This window comes from Hyperolius riggenbachi, chromosome 1, assembly GCF_040937935.1.
Source record: "Hyperolius riggenbachi isolate aHypRig1 chromosome 1, aHypRig1.pri, whole genome shotgun sequence".
NCBI classification, from domain to species: domain Eukaryota; kingdom Metazoa; phylum Chordata; class Amphibia; order Anura; family Hyperoliidae; genus Hyperolius; species Hyperolius riggenbachi.
In genome coordinates, this window is record NC_090646.1 from 526969582 (window position 1) to 526987441 (window position 17860).

At 43.8% G+C, this 17860-nt stretch overlaps 1 protein-coding gene and 1 long non-coding RNA gene across 3 annotated transcripts in view; one reads left to right on the top strand and one right to left on the bottom strand.

Moving 5' to 3' along the window:
* The window catches only part of NOS1 (nitric oxide synthase 1), a 459584-nt gene that overhangs the window by 248313 nt on the left and 193411 nt on the right, over nucleotides 1-17860 (bottom strand). The gene's annotated exons all lie outside the window — the stretch shown is intronic.
* The window catches only part of LOC137556463 (uncharacterized), a 59585-nt gene continuing 57177 nt past the window's right edge, over nucleotides 15453-17860 (top strand). The window contains exon 1 of the long non-coding RNA XR_011029118.1: nucleotides 15453-15522. This is a non-coding gene — a long non-coding RNA (uncharacterized lncRNA). The remainder of the gene's footprint in view (nucleotides 15523-17860) is intronic.

Genomic DNA, 17860 nt, shown 5'->3' on the forward strand with positions numbered 1-17860 from the left:
GTAAACTTAATGAACCCTGTTTTTTTTGCACAGTTGTTATACTAAAATATTTTGATGCAAGTCTACTTTAATGGTATGCCTTTCTGTCCTCATAAATATTTCATCCAGTATGTGTTGAATTGTGAGGCAGCTAACAAATGACAATTTATAAACAGGCTCTGATACACATGGGAATAGGGTGTGTTAGCCCTGTTACAGAACTTGATGTGCTATAAAGACAAATGTGAGAATGAAATCGTTATTAGTTATAAGTAACTTAGGTCTTCACAATAAAACATTTGCTAAGAATGTTAGGAAGGTGTGGGTGGCACCTATTTATTGTAATGCTACAATAGCTTACCTATCAATCTGATGAATGTCTGTATCATATACTGTCAACGCCAAGTTGTGACATTGCCAATTAGGCTTGGGAAAGACTCCACATCCCCATAGCAACCACTAAAAAATGATTCCAACCAATTGTGCTCCTACTCCTCAGAGTTCAACACCATTTCCAGCATGGGAAGAAAATCTGCAGCAAGTGCCAAGTGAGAGGTTATGTTCAGTCATGTGTTACTTACCTAATACTCACAAACGTGTAATTACTAGTAGAGGATGAAAATCCATGTCTGAGATTCCATTGGAGATGAACTAACTCTTATACTGTACATGATTATTTTGCAATTAAATGCATTTACTAACATAGACCAGGTTTGCCTCTTTCCAACATGCTAAAATCCAGTCCTCAGACACATACAGATACAGATGTATTAAGATGACCATACACCTATAGATGTCCACCAGATCCACAATCAAATATATCCGTCTCTGATCGGATCTGATCTATTTGCTGCACACAAACTGTACACAGATTTTCAGGCATTAAATCAATTGCAAAATCTGTGGATCTGCCACCGGCACCTGCCTGGTCACCCAGATACCCCCCTCCCCCTCATCTGTGCTCTCCCCAGTAGCCGAGCTCTCATCTGTCCCACCGGCATTTCCGATATCTGGTGGCTTCTCTACATGCTGCGGGGCTCCTGCTCCTTGAGTCTCCTGCTCTTCGTGTGTCATGTGACACAAGCTGAAGTTCAAATACTAGAGGTCTGGTATGTATGCTGCCGGACCTCTAATGTTTGAACTTCAGCTTGTGTCATACGTGATGGGAGGAGAAGCCCAACGGCATGGAGTAAAGACACTTCAGAGGAAGTGCACCAGTGGGATAAGTTAGAGTACTGCCAACACTCTTGTCGCCAAATCAAACTCTGCTAGCAAAACACTCCTGATGCGCTGCCAATTAAGCAATATTTCCAATCCTGTGCAATTGACAGAATACATTAATTTCAGATTGAAATTAATTGATCGGACAACCATTGTATTACCAATATCTAGCAAAATCGAACACAAAATTGAAATCAATGTACCGTATATATGGGTAAAATTGTCTAGTGTATGGACTTTAGTTTCAAACATGAACTTTGTCAACTGTGATTGGTTACTGATTGTCACATGTCTCCCCTCAAGCCCTTCTTATTGTCTTCCTCAGGGGCATGTAAAATAGAGTTCATTGCTTAAAGAACCCCCTCCCCTTCACACAAGTTAAATAATGCTTATTTGTGTGTTTAAAGTGAACATCCGGACTAAAAATCGACTCAGCAGCACTGAAAAGGCTTTGTGTTTCTTTAACAGTTTCACAGCATCCGAACTTTGTTTCTCTTATACAAACCTCATTTTTAGCTGCACAGAAGAAAACTGCCCGGGCTTTTTTCCCCTGATGCTGTGTAAAGCATGATGGGATTTCTGATTTTGTTGTTCTCTTGCTGCTGTTTTGGTGCAATTTTTTTTTTTACATATTGAATTTGACATTTGAAGCCTATCGCATGCAGCTGGGAGGGGTTATCAGGACACAGGATAGTTGGAACTGTGTCTCCTGCTCATTGTCACCTCCTTTCAACCAAAAAGATGGCTGCCCCCATGACAAAGATGGCAGCCCCCATGAATCACAAACATTTGCCTGTTCTTTTAAAACAGGGTGGGTAAGAGATTATATTACCTATCTATTCTAATTAACATAACTAATGTAACTTGATGACAGTATGTTTGTTTAGGCCGAAGTTCCCCTTTAAATAAAGCTAAAATGCCTATTTCTTTACCTCTAAACCAGTGATCTGAAAACTTGGCTCTCTAGCTGTTAAGGAACTACAAGTCCCACGATGCATTGCGGGAGTCTGACAGCCACAGTCATGATTCATAAAGGCAAATGCATTGTGGGACTTGTAGTTCCTTAACAGCTGGAGAGCCAAGTTAGCAGATCACTGCTCTAGACTAGTGATCAACTAATCTGTGGGCATTTATGGCCATTTGCTGGTAGCACCCTTCCTCTTCTGTCTATTCACTCTGCTACTGTGTGTTAGAATTGTCGCCCCCAGTCTGTTATATGAATCTACCTAAAGTGTGTTTCTGGGTGGATCTGTTGAAGGAGTGAAAGAAAATGAAATTGTCTTCACAAGGATGGTTTGTACACATGATAAGATGAGGTAAGACATTTATTTATTTATTTATATAGCACCAACATATTATGCAGCACTATACAGAGTATATTGTCTTGTCACTTACTGTCCCTTAGAGGGGCTCATAATCTAGTCCTGCCTCGATTCATAAAGCATTCCCGCATGCGGAAATGCTGAAAACAGCCGATTTTACCGAACACTGAACAAAATGTGTATTCATAAAGGCTGTTTCCGCATGCGGAGCTGACATTCCGGAGCAGAGTGATAAATCACCGCCTTATGCGGCGATTCTAGGCGGAAATGTAACAAAATGTCCATTCATAAAAATTAGAGCAAGCGGTATGCGAACGGGAAATACCGCTTGCTCGGATGTAGCGAGAAGCGTGCGGAGTACATGTAAGTCAATGGGACAGACCTCCCAAGCAGCAGCAGAGAGAGCAGCGCACTTAGGAACTCAGCCAGCTCCTGTGTTTCCGCAAGGCTCCCGACAGCTTACCGCCTGCCTACAGCGGGAAATCTCCGCTCAGCTATCGCAACTGGCAACATTTTATGAATGACCACCCAGAAGTCTGAAATACCGAGCGCGGAGTTTCCCCGCACTGATTTACATCACCGAACACATTTGTATGAATCGAGGCCTATCTGCAGATCTGAAAATCCATCCTGGTGGATCTGATCTGCAGATGAATGTCAGTTAAATCATGTGTGTATGATGATCTGCAGATCTCATAGACTATCATTGCAATTTGCAGGAATGGATTTTTGGCAGGAACAGATCTTTTGCAGATACTGATCTTTTGTGTCTGTACAGCATCTGTGTGTGCAGCATCTTGCAAAGATGTTTTTCTGATGTGGAGTTCAGCTCCATAGAAAAGACTGTGTAGAGTATGGCTCTCATACTACATGAAGGGTGGTAAGATTGGTCTGTGATCTTTCAGTTTCCAAAGACTATAGTCTGATGTCTGTATGTGGCCTTAGGCATGTCCAAGACTGGATCAAGGAAACAAGTAGATTCTCAAATTTAACTCTAGAGGCAGAAATTGCAAAGCTCTGGTCCCTCCTTGGCCTCCTGCACTCAAAACCAACTGAGTTACCTGTAAGGCTTAGGCAAAATGTTATTTTTAGGGATACAGTGTTGACCTGGAGAGCGGTCCGGAAACTTTTAGGCCTACGTTGTTTGGTGTCCAAATATATGCCCATATGGGGGAATCCCTATTTCCCAATAAGCATCACACAAAAAAATTTCGCCAGATGGGACCAGAAAGGAATTACTAAATTGGGAAACCTTCTGCACCTAGACACTGGCACATGGATGTCCTTTGTAGACTTAAGCCCCGTCTACACGGGGAGATGTTGGGGAGATGTTGTGGCGATCGGCGGCCTGTTGCGCGTCCCCGCACGTGCCCGCCGCGTCCCCGCTCGCCGCGCGTGCGCCGCATTCGATTCCCCGCTCGTGCCCGCTCGTCCCCGCCGGCGCCGCTTATCTCCCGCACGATTCCCTGCCATTGACCCCTCGCGGGGATCGAGCAGGGAATCGGCGGTGCGGAGATCCGTCCTGTCGGATCTTATCAATCGAGGCGCATCAGCGGCTCGATTGATAAGGAGCATCGCGGCCGCATCTACTCGTGTAGATGCGGCTTTACACAAAAAGTACTCGATAACAGCAACAGATGTCTTCCCTTATCTTCAGATACAATCTTTTGTGAGGTCACATGTTGCCAGTGTCTCGGCTGTAGCACTCCCAAATACCTTTGACAAATTGATTAACCCTTGAGGTCCCATAAAATCCTTGTCTGAACTAGTAGCCTGCTTAGTAGAAATAGAAAAATCAAAACTGACACATGGAAGTTTTAAAGCATGGAATAAAGATTTCCAAACTGAAAATATAGGAGAATGCATTCTTCAAGGTTTAGCTGTATTTAGATCCTATATAGTGAATGAACAGCACAGAACGTCTCATTTACTTTTTCTACACAGGGCCAAATATGCATTCAATACTAAGTATACACATCCCCCACCTCATTATAAACCAGAATGTCCAAAATGCTTGGTACCAAATGCAAAGTTGACACCCTTTATATGGGAATGTCATGAGACAGATCATTTTTGGGATAGGGTAATTGAATATGTAAATAAGTTGTGCAAGAAAAAAGTCAAAAAGTCTTATTTACTATGTTTATTTCATCATCATGAAACACAAAGCGAAAATAGCCACGAAAATCCATATGAGCTCTTCCATGTCATATTGGCAATGGCCAAGCGGGTTATCTTCCAGGTCTGGATCCAACCATGCTCACCTACACTAAAAATGCTTCGGAAGGAACTACTATCTCTCTTTAGCTTGGAAAAATTGCAGGTTTCTCAAAGCCTAGAAAAGAGGTCTAAACATTTTTTCAAAGTTATGAGAAATTACATCTTGGACACTTTTACTACCTCTGAAATTAACACGTTTATGAGGGACTTTGTACTAACTACCTGGTATTGCCTTGAAGATTTAAGTGGCTTGTTAGGGGCACTCAAGTACCATCCTACCGCTAAAGGACAATGATACAAACTAAACAATTGAGATATTTTTAATTTACTTGGTTGCAGGGGCGTAAGTAGGCCCCACCGGGCCCCCCTGCAGAATTTCAGAGCGGGTACCCCCCTCCCCGGGGCCCGCTCAGGGCCGTTTTGTGGGGGCTGGAGGGGTGACAGCATGAGGGTAAAGCCTTGGCCACAGTCGGTGGGGAGAGGGGAAGTTCCCCCCCCCCCCCCTCTCCCTCACCTCGGGGCTCTCCCCTCTGCCCTCTCCCCTTCCAGAAGTGACAACAGACGCTAGAGCGAGGAGTATGCGGTGGAACGCACGGAAGGTATGTATCTGCCCGCCGCTTCCCGCTGCTCACACTGTAACTTAAGCTGTAGGGGAGCGCAGAGGGGAGAGCCCCGAGGTGAGGGAGAGGGGGGGAACTTCCCCTCTCCCCGCCGACTGTGGCCAAGGCTTTCCCCTCATGCTGCCACCCCTCCAGCCCCCACAAAACGGCCCCGAGCGGGCCCCAGGGGGGGGGGGGGGGGCTGCCCCCCCCCGCGGTAGCAGGGGCTGCAGGGCCTATTGTTATGCCAGTGCTTGGTTGCCTATTTTGCAGGAGAATTTGCTGAGAGACAGGGTTGTTGTTTTTTTGGTTTTTCTTTTTCCTTTGTTTGTTTTTTCTTTTCTTTGACAGGGAGGGGGGAGAGGGCTAGGGAAAGGGGAGGGTTAGGATTTCATAGGATCAAGGTTCTTTTTTGAAACTAAGGGCTGGTGCACACCAAAACCCGCTAGCAGATCCGCAAAACGCTAGCAGATTTTTAAACGCTTTTTTTTATTTTTATGAGGCGTTTTGCTAGCGTTTTGCGGATTGCTGCTGCGGTTTTCAGTATAGTAGATTTCATATATTGTTACAGTAAAGCTGTTACTGAACAGCTTCTGTAACAAAAACGCCTGCAAAACCGCTCTGAAGTGCCGTTTTTCAGAGCGGTTTGCGTTTTTCCTATACTTAACATTGAGGCAGAAACGCATCCGCAATCCAAAAAATGCCTCACCCAGGCATTTTTCGTTTCTGCAAAACGCCTGCCGCTCTGGTGTGCACCACCCCATTGAGATACATTGACCAAGCAGATCCGCAGCCGCAAGCGGATCTGAAAACGCCCAAAAAGCCGCTCGGTGTGCACCAGCCCTAAATGTTGTAATCTCTGATTATAACTGTCAAATGCAAATGTCATGTTGTACTATAACTTTGATCTATGAAGTGGTGGAAAATGAAAATATGCAAAAAGAAAATGTTTCAAAAAAAAAAAGAAGGGTTTTGTAATTAAGGTGGCATTACTTGAGTTGTTTTCAAAATTATTGTTTAAACAATCAGATTGTTTGTTTGATTTTGATATCAATTTCTACTACAAAAAGCAGCGCAATTTAGGGTCACAAACTGTACAGTAGGCTTCAAAGAGTAACTGCAGGGTCAAATGAAGACTTTTTTTTCATAGTATTCCATTGGTTACACTTTAAGCATGAATGAGTAATGACATCATGCCAGATGCTATTGATAGCTATAGCTGTAAAGATTCCTCAAACTATTAACAGTTTAATGTCCTTCCTAGCAACAAGTACCTGAAGAACATATACCCAATCCTAGGCTCATCACGGGTCATACTTTTATGAATTTAAAGGGAGTCTGAAGCGATTTTAAAAATAAAAAAAACAGATACTTAAGGAAAGAGAAGGCTCTGGGTCCTATAGCCATCCCGTTCTCCTCGTGGTCCCCACGGTCCCTTGCAGGCTCCCCCGTTAGTCTACGGTCTGCTGGGTTTGGCTGGATTTAGCAGTCTTCAGAAGCACTCAGGCTTTTGAAAAGAGGCCGCTCAGTACTGTGCACACACGAGTGCCCTCTCTCAAGCACTCATGTGTGTGCGGTACAGAGCTGCCGGTCTTTGGGAGACTGAGTACTTCCGACGACTTCCAAAGTCTCCCATGGCGGAAGATTCAGGCCAGGCCAGTTTTCACTATAAACTGGTGGTAGTGGTGCAGAAGGCATGCCACACCGTATCGCACCACCAGAGACAGGCCTTCAGGGAACACTGTGTTAGCACGCGGCGTTCCCTGTCTGGCATTCGGCCATGCAGGAAGTGACGTACACTTGCGGTCACTTCCTGCTTCGAGGTATGCGGAAGAGCATGGAAGCGTATTGTAAAATTACGCTTCTGCGCATGCACGTCGCAACGTCACCTTTTTTAAAAACCCTGCGTCCCATAGACTAACATGACTTCCAAGCTGATGCAGGTCGCCGCAGATCCCGCACAGTAACGTAGTTCCACGCTAACGTTAAATTAGGCACTTCTGGTGCAGCGTACCGCAACGTGGGAAGTATGAACTTCCCATAGGGTTACATTAGGCTGCGGTAGCAGTGCGGCAATTTGATGCACCGCACTGAGCCAGTGTGAAAGGGCCCTCAAATGGTGAAGCCTGCGGGGGAATGAGGAGAATGGGAAGGCTCTATAGGACCCGGAGCCTTCCCTTCCCTCAGGTGAGTATCTGTTTTTTTATTTTTAATAAGGCTTCAGACTTGCTTTACAGAGAAAAAAATCTAGTATTCAGCACAAGGGCAATTATTTTTAATGTTCTTCTCAGTATATATTGTGAGTAGCAGGATAGGTACACAAGCCTTAAAATCCCAGCATGGGAAAATCATACCTGTCAGTGCTCAAGGCAACGTCCTTTATAATACATAGCAAGAATGCGGCAAAAGAAGTTTTGGAGGTTTGACATGTCTAGGTTCTTAGTTTGCTCATTCATTTGACAGCTTTAACAGCAGCAATAACAAGTCCAACAATGGCTAAGATAGAAGATGGCCTTCAGGGGTGAGGGATAGTGTACACGACCGGTTTTCCTACATTTCTAAACTGTTGTGAAGTAGACTGCCTTCAGCACCGCCACTGGTCATTTCCATTGCAAGGACCGTAAGGTGAGCTTTGGCTTTTGACCTTATATTTTCTTATTGTACATGTTTTAATTGTGACCATTTTAATAAATTAAACCAAAATACTGTTTACAATGCACATAAACATGTGGCGTCAAGAAACCATCATTGCCGGGAAAAAACAAAAAATGTTAACAACGAAGAAAAAAACAGTATGGAGTAACAAATCCAATTTGTCTACTTTGACAATTTAAAACAGTAACTTTTGAGTACAATATATTAGACAACCGTTGCATAATTAGAAGATTTCATAAAGGATTAGCATAATCTTAGAATGATTAGGACATTTATACACTGACCATGTCTGAAGATATTGACTTTCTCCTAGGCTTTTTAGCAAACAATATTGCTCTTGCTGATGGTCCAGGGCTGCCAGGTCAGGTCATATATATGGGAGGCTTCTCCAGAACTGTGGCATTATTTTATTTTACACAGTTGTTTCCAGGTGATTTTTTAAATAACTGGGTCGAAAGGTAGATTTGACTTATCTGCTGAGATGCTAAATATAAATTGACCATTGCTGCTATGTGCTGAAGCAACTTATGCTTTGGATATTTTTTTTTATGTCTTAAATCCAGGTAAGAGGATCTTACGGTTGTTATTAATGTGGTTTTCACGAAAACTAGATATAAGCTGAGATACCTGAGACTAAAGGCTCATACACACATCAGACTATAGTCTTTGGAAAATGAAAGACCACAGACCAATTTTACCCCCTTCCATGTAGTATGAGAGCCATACCTTCACAGTCTTTTCTATGGAGCTGAACTCCCCATCAGAAAAAAATCTTAGCAAGATGCTGCACACACAGATGCTGTACAGACACAAAAGATCAGTATCTGCAAAAGATCTGTTCTTGCCAAAGATCCGTTCCTGCAAATTGCATTCATAGTCTATGAGATCTGCAGATCATCATACACACCTTGTTTAACTGACATCAGACAATCATCTGCAGATCTGAAAATCCATCCTGGTGGATCTGATCTGCAGATGAATGTCTGTTAAACAAGGTGTGTATGATGATCTGCAGATATCATAAACTATGAATGCATTTTGCAGGAACGGATCTTTTGCAGGAACAGATCTTTTGCAGATACTGATCTTTTGAATGTCTACAGCATCTTTGTGTGCAGCATCTTGCAAAGATTTCTGTCTGATGGGGAGTTCAGCTCCATAGAATAGACTGTGTAGAGTATGGCTCTCATACTACATGGAATGGGGTAAAATTGGTCTAAGATCTTTAATCTATCTTTCAAGTGTGTACACACCATTAGGCCGCCTCTACTTAGATGAAGATCAGATGAAATGTTATGACCAATTTGTGGAGAAATCGATATAGTTCCAAAGGGTTCACATACTTTTTACTGCTACTATATAGTTGTCACAGGTGTTTTAATTCAACTAAAAATCACATACTTTTATAAAGTAAGAACATTGCATCAGGAGACACTAGTTCTAATTACTTATGCTTAACCATTATGGTAATTACATGGATTTCTATGGTAACAATGCAGTTGACAGAACATTAAGAACTAAGAACATTAAGAATACACTCTGCTTGGATAAGAGTGTGTTGCTAGTTCACATATAGGGGTTGATTCACAAAAACTGTGCTAACTCATAGCACGGGCGTGATCGCATTTTGCGCACATTATAATGTGCAAAATGGTTTACGAGCGCAAATGTGAATTTTTGCACACAAAAATTTGTGATTGCACGCGAAAACTGTTACATGTGTTATAACGTGCACAAAACGCTGGTGAGGCCGAGCTATGAGTTAGCACGGTTTAGTGAATCAAACCCATATATAGGTAAGCACACCATTGGAAGCTAAAGAACTAATGAGGATCCAAATTTAAATATAAGTGTGTGGAAATCCGCTCACAAACCTCCGTCCACCGACAGTGCAGGAAACTGGGTTGCTTGGACCCCAAGTACAGATTTGTAGGAAGTGAGTTCCGCACGATGTAGGTAGAGTCGAAATACCTTTATTGAATCAAACACATGACAGGCTAAAATCCATCACCACACGCTGACATGTTTCGGGCGTTACACGCCCTTAATCATAGCATAGGTGCATGTGAACAGAGGTGACCTATATAAAGGATAGGACCACACCCGATACCACATGATCAGGCCCCACCCACAAAGAGGTGTATACATAAAACTTGAGGAACATCCTCAACAGTGTAATCAATACATAAAAACATATAACACAAGGATAAAATGTAAGTACACATGATTGAACACATTACAGTTTCACGCAGCAATGAAAGTACAAAAAATAAAAATAAAATATATATGAATCTGACAAGCAGTTACATACATAGACATGCACACCAGGGACAGTACACCCAAATTACGTAACTGTATTGAGGTCCCATCTGGCGTTAAGGCCTCTTGGCGAACGCGTTCCTAGTTGGAAAATCCAATAGGCCTCCCGAGTGAGGAGACGCTTGTAAACGTCTCCCCCCCTGGGGGGCCTCTGGACACGCTCAATACCTTGAAATGAAAATGAAGCCATGTCACCAGAATGGACCTCTCTAAAATGCTTGGCCACATTGGATACCTCCACAGTCAACCATCCTGCTCCCCTATAATGCTCCCCTACACGCTGTCTGAGATGACGTGTAGTACAACCCACATATTGAACATGACATGAGGAGCATGAAATCAAATAGACCACGAACTTTGTGTGGCAGTTAATGTACTGTTTCATAGGGAAAATGTTTCCATTCGAGTACGAAGTAACAGACCGGGCAGGTTGATGTACAACACAATAATTACAAGTAGAAAAATTACATTTATATGAGCCACGAGTGGTTAACCAGCATGGACGTGAGGAACTGCTGGAAAACAAACTGGGAGATAAAATACTCCCTAGTGTGGGGGCCTTTCTACTAGCGAATTTGACACCCTGTTTAAGGATCACACGAGAAGAGGGGGTATAAAGCATAAAGCACCCCTCTTCTCGTGCGTTTCGACCTTTTTTCTTCCTGTATCTGTTGAACCTCTTGTGGTGGATGGGCAAAGGGAAAGAAGACTGCTGGTTTTTTGCCAGTGAGCCGTGGGAGGACGACACCGGGGCAGGATGCATGACAGGATGTGTACCCCCCACAGCTCCCTGTATCAAAGCAGCAGAACCATCTGATAATTCTGACTGAGAGTCAGATGTTTCAGGCGAACTAAATGTAACTTTCTTAGAGGATTTGGTTCTAGGACGTCGAGTTATAGGTCTAGGTGACCGGAAGGTGGCCTCCCACCGCCCCCACTCATAAACCACACCCTTTTTATAATCATTAACATCACGAAGGTACTTAACCCGTTTGGTATCAGTGATCAAAGACTCCAACCTCGCCACGTTATCCAAAAGCTTTCTATTTAAATCTTCATATTGCTGTAACGTGTCGAGTTTGGAAAGAGTCCTTTTGACCTCTGAGACCTGCAGCTTCAGATCTACCAAACGTTGCTCCTCATATACAATAATCAATTTCATCAATTTTATTGAGCAATCACTTAAAATAGCATTCCACTCTAAGACAAAATTATCCGAATAAATAGTAGTGGGAACCTTCCTAATCCTCAAGCCCTTCTGAGAACAAGAGAAGACCTTTTGGCATCTAGTTCTCGAAGGATGGTATCACAGACGAAAAGAGACACAGTGTTTGTGACTGCTTATAGCCAGGAATATACACAGATTACACAGATTATAAGAAAATGTTTACCTGTGTTGCAGGCTGATGACACCCTTAATGTGATCCTTAAACAGGGTGTCAAATTCGCTAGTAGAAAGGCCCCCACACTAGGGAGTATTTTATCTCCCAGTTTGTTTTCCAGCAGTTCCTCACGTCCATGCTGGTTAACCACTCGTGGCTCATATAAATGTAATTTTTCTACTTGTAATTATTGTGTTGTACATCAACCTGCCCGGTCTGTTACTTCGTACTCGAATGGAAACATTTTCCCTATGAAACAGTACATTAACTGCCACACAAAGTTCGTGGTCTATTTGATTTCATGCTCCTCATGTCATGTTCAATATGTGGGTTGTACTACACGTCATCTCAGACAGCGTGTAGGGGAGCATTATAGGGGAGCAGGATGGTTGACTGTGGAGGTATCCAATGTGGCCAAGCATTTTAGAGAGGTCCATTCTGGTGACATGGCTTCATTTTCATTTCAAGGTATTGAGCGTGTCCAGAGGCCCCCCAGGGGGGGAGACGTTTACAAGCGTCTCCTCACTCGGGAGGCCTATTGGATTTTCCAACTAGGAACGCGTTCGCCAAGAGGCCTTAACGCCAGATGGGACCTCAATACAGTTACGTAATTTGGGTGTACTGTCCCTGGTGTGCATGTCTATGTATGTAACTGCTTGTCAGATTCATATATATTTTATTTTTATTTTTTGTACTTTCATTGCTGCGTGAAACTGTAATGTGTTCAATCATGTGTACTTACATTTTATCCTTGTGTTATATGTTTTTATGTATTGATTACACTGTTGAGGATGTTCCTCAAGTTTTATGTATACACCTCTTTGTGGGTGGGGCCTGATCATGTGGTATCGGGTGTGGTCCTATCCTTTATATAGGTCACCTCTGTTCACATGCACCTATGCTATGATTAAGGGCGTGTAACGCCCGAAACATGTCAGCGTGTGGTGATGGATTTTAGCCTGTCATGTGTTTGATTCAATAAAGGTATTTCGACTCTACCTACATCGTGCGGAACTCACTTCCTACAAATTTAAATATGGTAGTAGTAATAGAATTGGTGGTAATAATAATAACAACAATCATCATTTTAATGCCTTTCAATCAGAATACAGCACAGTGAGAACATTATGCAATCTCATAGGTTTAAAAAAAAATAAATGGACGTGTAGATGTGTTCTGAAGGTGTCAGGAATGGAGTCACTCTTTGGGAGTGCATGTGATCTTCAGCAACTTTCAGATAAAATTAAATGTAGGTGAAGGAAAACTTGTTTTATGTATTAGGGCTTATTTACAGTATGTGCGTTAACCTCCTGAGCGTTACGCCGCTTAGGAGGTTTTACAGTTTTATATTCCCCCTTGAATAATTTCCGATCCAATGGCCGTAATACCTTTAGCTAGCACTAGGCTAGCTAGTCTATGTGGCCGGCACCCCCCAATCCAGCCAGTTTATACGTTACCCAGCCTGGATCCAGCGATCGGCACAACATCCCCGCACAGCTCCACTCTACGGGGAGGATCATACATGACGTCATGATGTCACGCCATGAGAGGCCAGAGCTGTGCGGAAAGGCTGCGCCGATCGCTGGAGTCGGGGGGGTGATTGGTTACGTATAAACTGGCTGGATCGAGGGATCGGCCATGATCGGGGGGTGCCAGCCACACTAGCTAGCCTAGTGCTAGCTAAGGTTATTACAGCCTTTGGATTAGAAATGTTTTTCTTAGGGGACTTGCAAATCCAGAGAGCAGTATGCCTGACTCAGGGTACGTACAGACATACGATAACGATCGTTCGTTCTAAACGACGAACGATGTTAAAGGAGGTATCGGCCGATGATCGTTTGAAGAAAGGCTACTTTTAACATCGTTCGTGTACGAACGATCTTGGAACGAGCGTTGCGTGCGCAACATAATGTATAAACTGATTTCAAACACAAGTGTCAAAAAGAACAGTTTGAGCATGTGCAAAGCTTTGAGAACGAACGATCAACGACCGATCGTTGTACAGACATTACTTTTTGAACGATGGTCGTTGGAAAAGATCTGGCAGAATGGATCGTTCTTTACCAACGACATATCTCGTTGGTCGGTCGTTTTAATGATCGTTAGTGCACTTTTTACGAACGATCGTCGGGCAATGCCGTCGGTAACGATCGTTTTAAACGACTATAGTCGCATGTCTGTACGCACCCTAAGGCCCAGCGCACACCAAAACCGCTAGCAGATCTGCAAAACGCTAGTGGTTTTGGGAGCAGATTTCAGAGCGATTCTAGGCATGTTTAGAGCGGATTTCTAAACATGCCTAGCGGTTTTGGGAGCGTTTTTGTGTAGCAGATTACACAAATTGTTACAGGAAAAGGTGTAATGAACAGCTCCTGTAACAAAAACGCCTGGCAAACCGCTCTGAAGTAGCGTTTTTCAGAGCGGTTTGTGTTTTTCCTATAATTTAGATTGAAGCAGAAACGCTTCTGCAAACCGCAAACGTGCAGCAGGAGGCACGTTTGCTACAATCCTCAAACCGCCAGTGTGCACCATCTCATTGAGATACATTAACCGAGCGGTTTGACAGGCGGATGCGGCCAGCGGATCGCATCAAAAACCGCTCGGTGTGCACTGGGCCATAGTGTCGGGCATACCGCTAAGGAGGTTGATGAACTGTATATGGCAGGCAGTTCCGGTGCAATACACAAGTTTTAATGTAATAATGCCCATTAACATCTACATGGTGCAATGTGGTATACAGCGCTGCGTAATATGTTGGCGCTTTATAAATACAATAAATAATAATAATAATGTAGCAGATTTACTATTATAAAGAATAAAGAAACCAGTAATGGCTTCATGACCATCATGCATGTGCTCAGCCCATTATAGCATTCCAGGCATTCACAGAGGTACATTTGCTAAGCTGCCACTGATTGCTATAGTGCTTTTTGGCTAGATAGCAGAGAAAATGTTTATAAAACATCCCTGTAAGTTTTTTTCTTTTTGATTATAAGAAATCATCACACTTCCCCCACTCTAATGCTACATACACACTTGAGATAAAAATCTTTGGAAAAGGCAAGATCACAGACCAATTTTACCCCATTCCATGTAGTATGAGAGCCATACTCTACACAGTCTTTTCTATTGAGCTGAACTCCCCATAAGATAAAAATCTTTGCAAGATGCTGAACACAAAGATGCTGTAGACATTCAAAAGATCAGTATCTGCAAAAGATCTGTTCCTGCAAAAGATCTGTTCCTGCAAAATGCATTCATAGTCTATGATATCTGCAAATCCTCATACACACCTTGTTTAACAGACATTCATCTGCAGATCAGATCCACCAGGATGGATTTTTAGATGATTGTCAGATATGCAGATGAAGTCTGTTAAACAAGGTGTGTATGAGGATCTGCAGATATCATAGACTATGAATGCATTTTGCAGGAACAGATCTTTTGCAGATACTGATCTTTTGAATGTGTACAGTATCTTGCAAAGCATCTTGCAAAGAGTTTTTATCTGATGGGGAGTTCAGCTCCATAGAATAGACTGTGTAGCTGTGGCTCTCATACTACATGGAAGGGGGTAAAATTGGTCTAAGATCTTTCAATAATCTTTCAAGTGTGTACACACCATTAGGCCTCCTTTCCACGGACCGCTGATAGGCAGCGAAATGCTTCTCAAACTCTCTCAACTGCTCACTGCTGCCTGGTAACTGCTTATTGCTGCATGATAACTGCTTACTTCTGCCTGGTAACTGCTTGCTGAGCACACAGCTCAACAGTTCGTGGAAAGGAGGCCTCAGATACATACACTATACGATAGATACGACTATGGTAGGGATTCGATTTTAAGCTTTTCCGAGAGACAGTTAGTACAAGACAATATACTCTGTACAGTGCTGCGTAATATGTCGGCGCTATATAAATACTAAAATAAAAATAAATAATGTGACTAATGTAGCCAGACGTCAGTTGGAGTCTATGGTAAAGTATGAGGGCTCGTTTCCACTGTAGCGGTGCGGAATCGCCTGGATTCCACCGCAGAAGAAATCGCATGCAGGTGCGGTTTTTTACGCGTTATTTTACGCGATTACGCATGCGATTTCGCATAGGTTAGGCTATGTGCGTTTTTAACCATGTCACTGCCTGTGTAATTTACATTGGTTCCTATGCGGAATCGCATGCGTAATCGCGTAAAATAACGCGTAAAAAAACGCATGCGATTTCCCTCTTAAATACATTATCGGCGATTCGCATGCATTCCACTAGCAGGCGAATTCGTTGGCTCTTTTGTGCGTTTTTTCACCGCTCATAAAAACGCACCACGCAAACGCTACAGTGGAAACAGGTCCATTCACTTGCATTACATGTGCGAATCTGCATGCGTTGGACGCATGCAGATTCGCGATAGTGGAAACGAGCCCTTAAAGGCAGAGGATCATCATGACAACCAGGCAATTTGCATTGTCTAACCACTTGCCGACCGCGTCACCCTGATGGGCGTGGCCGCGGCTTCAGCCCCATGACCGCCTAACGCAGATCGGTGTAAAGTCCTGGGGCAGTGGTATGCACCAATGCACGCGCATCCCCGCTCTGATGACGGAGCTCCGCCTTCAGTCTCCCACTGTTAGACGGGGGAACTGATGTCTTTTATTGCTGTGCAGTGGCAGACTCTCATAGGGAAAGATTAGGCTGATTGTTATTGCTAAAATAGAACCCCTCAACAGCTCTTTTGAGAGCTAATGTTCTCCTGATGTTTTTTTTTTTTGTGTTGCCCACTGACACTGAATTATAGAGCCCTATCTGTTGCAGCTGGACCTTGGTAATTGTTATTACTGTGCCAGCCAGGCCCTGCCTAACTATCTATACTGGGACACCTACCTATGCCTACCTAACTACTGGGGCACCTACTTACCTATACGGGGACACCTACCTATGCCTACCTACCTACCAATACTAGAGCACCTACCTATGCCTGCCTACCTATACTGGGACTCCTACCTATGCCTAGCTAACTACTGGGGCAGCTACCTATGCCTACCTACCTATACTGGGACTCCTACCTATGCCTACCTACCTATACTGGGGCACCTACCTATGCCTACCTACCTATACTGGGACTCCTACCTATGCCTACCTACCTATACTGGGACTCCTACCTATGCCTACCTACCTATACTGGAACTCCTACCTATGCCTACCTACCTATAGTGGGACTCCTACCTATGCCTAGCTAACTACTGGGGCACCTACCTATGCCTACCTACCTACACTGGGACTCCTACCTATGCCTAGCTAACTACTGGGGCAGCTACCTATGCCTACCTACCTATACTGGGACTCCTACCTATGCCTACCTACCTATACTGGGGCACCTACCTATGCCTACCTACCTATACTGGGACTCCTACCTATGCCTACCTACCTATACTGGGACTCCTACCTATGCCTACCTACCTATACTGGGACTCCTACCTATGCCTACCTACCTATACTGGAACTCCTACCTATGCCTACCTACCTATACTGGGACTCCTACCTATGCCTAGCTAACTACTGGGGCACCTACCTATGCCTACCTACCTACACTGGGACTCCTACCTATGCCTAGCTAACTACTGGGGCAGCTACCTATGCCTACCTATCTATACTGGGACTCCTACCTATGCCTACCTACCTATACTGGGGCACCTACCTATGCCTACCTACCTATACTGGGACTCCTACCTATGCCTACCTACCTATACTGGGACTCCTACCTATGCCTACCTACCTATACTGGGACTCCTACCTATGCCTACCTACCTATACTGGGACTCCTACCTATGCCTACCTACCTATACTGGGACTCCTACCTATGCCTGCCTACCTATACTGGGACTCCTACCTATGCCTAGCTAACTACTGGGGCACCTACCTATGCCTACCTACCTATACTGGTACTCCTACCTATGCCTACCTACCTATACTGGGACTCCTACCTATGCCTAGCTAACTACTGGGGCACCTACCTATGCTTACCTACCTATACTGGGACTCCTACCTATGCCTACCTACCTATACTGGGACTCCTACCTATGCCTAGCTAACTACTGGGGCACCTACCTATGCCTACCTACCTATACTGGGACTCATACCTATGCCTACCTACCTATACTGGGACTCCTACCTA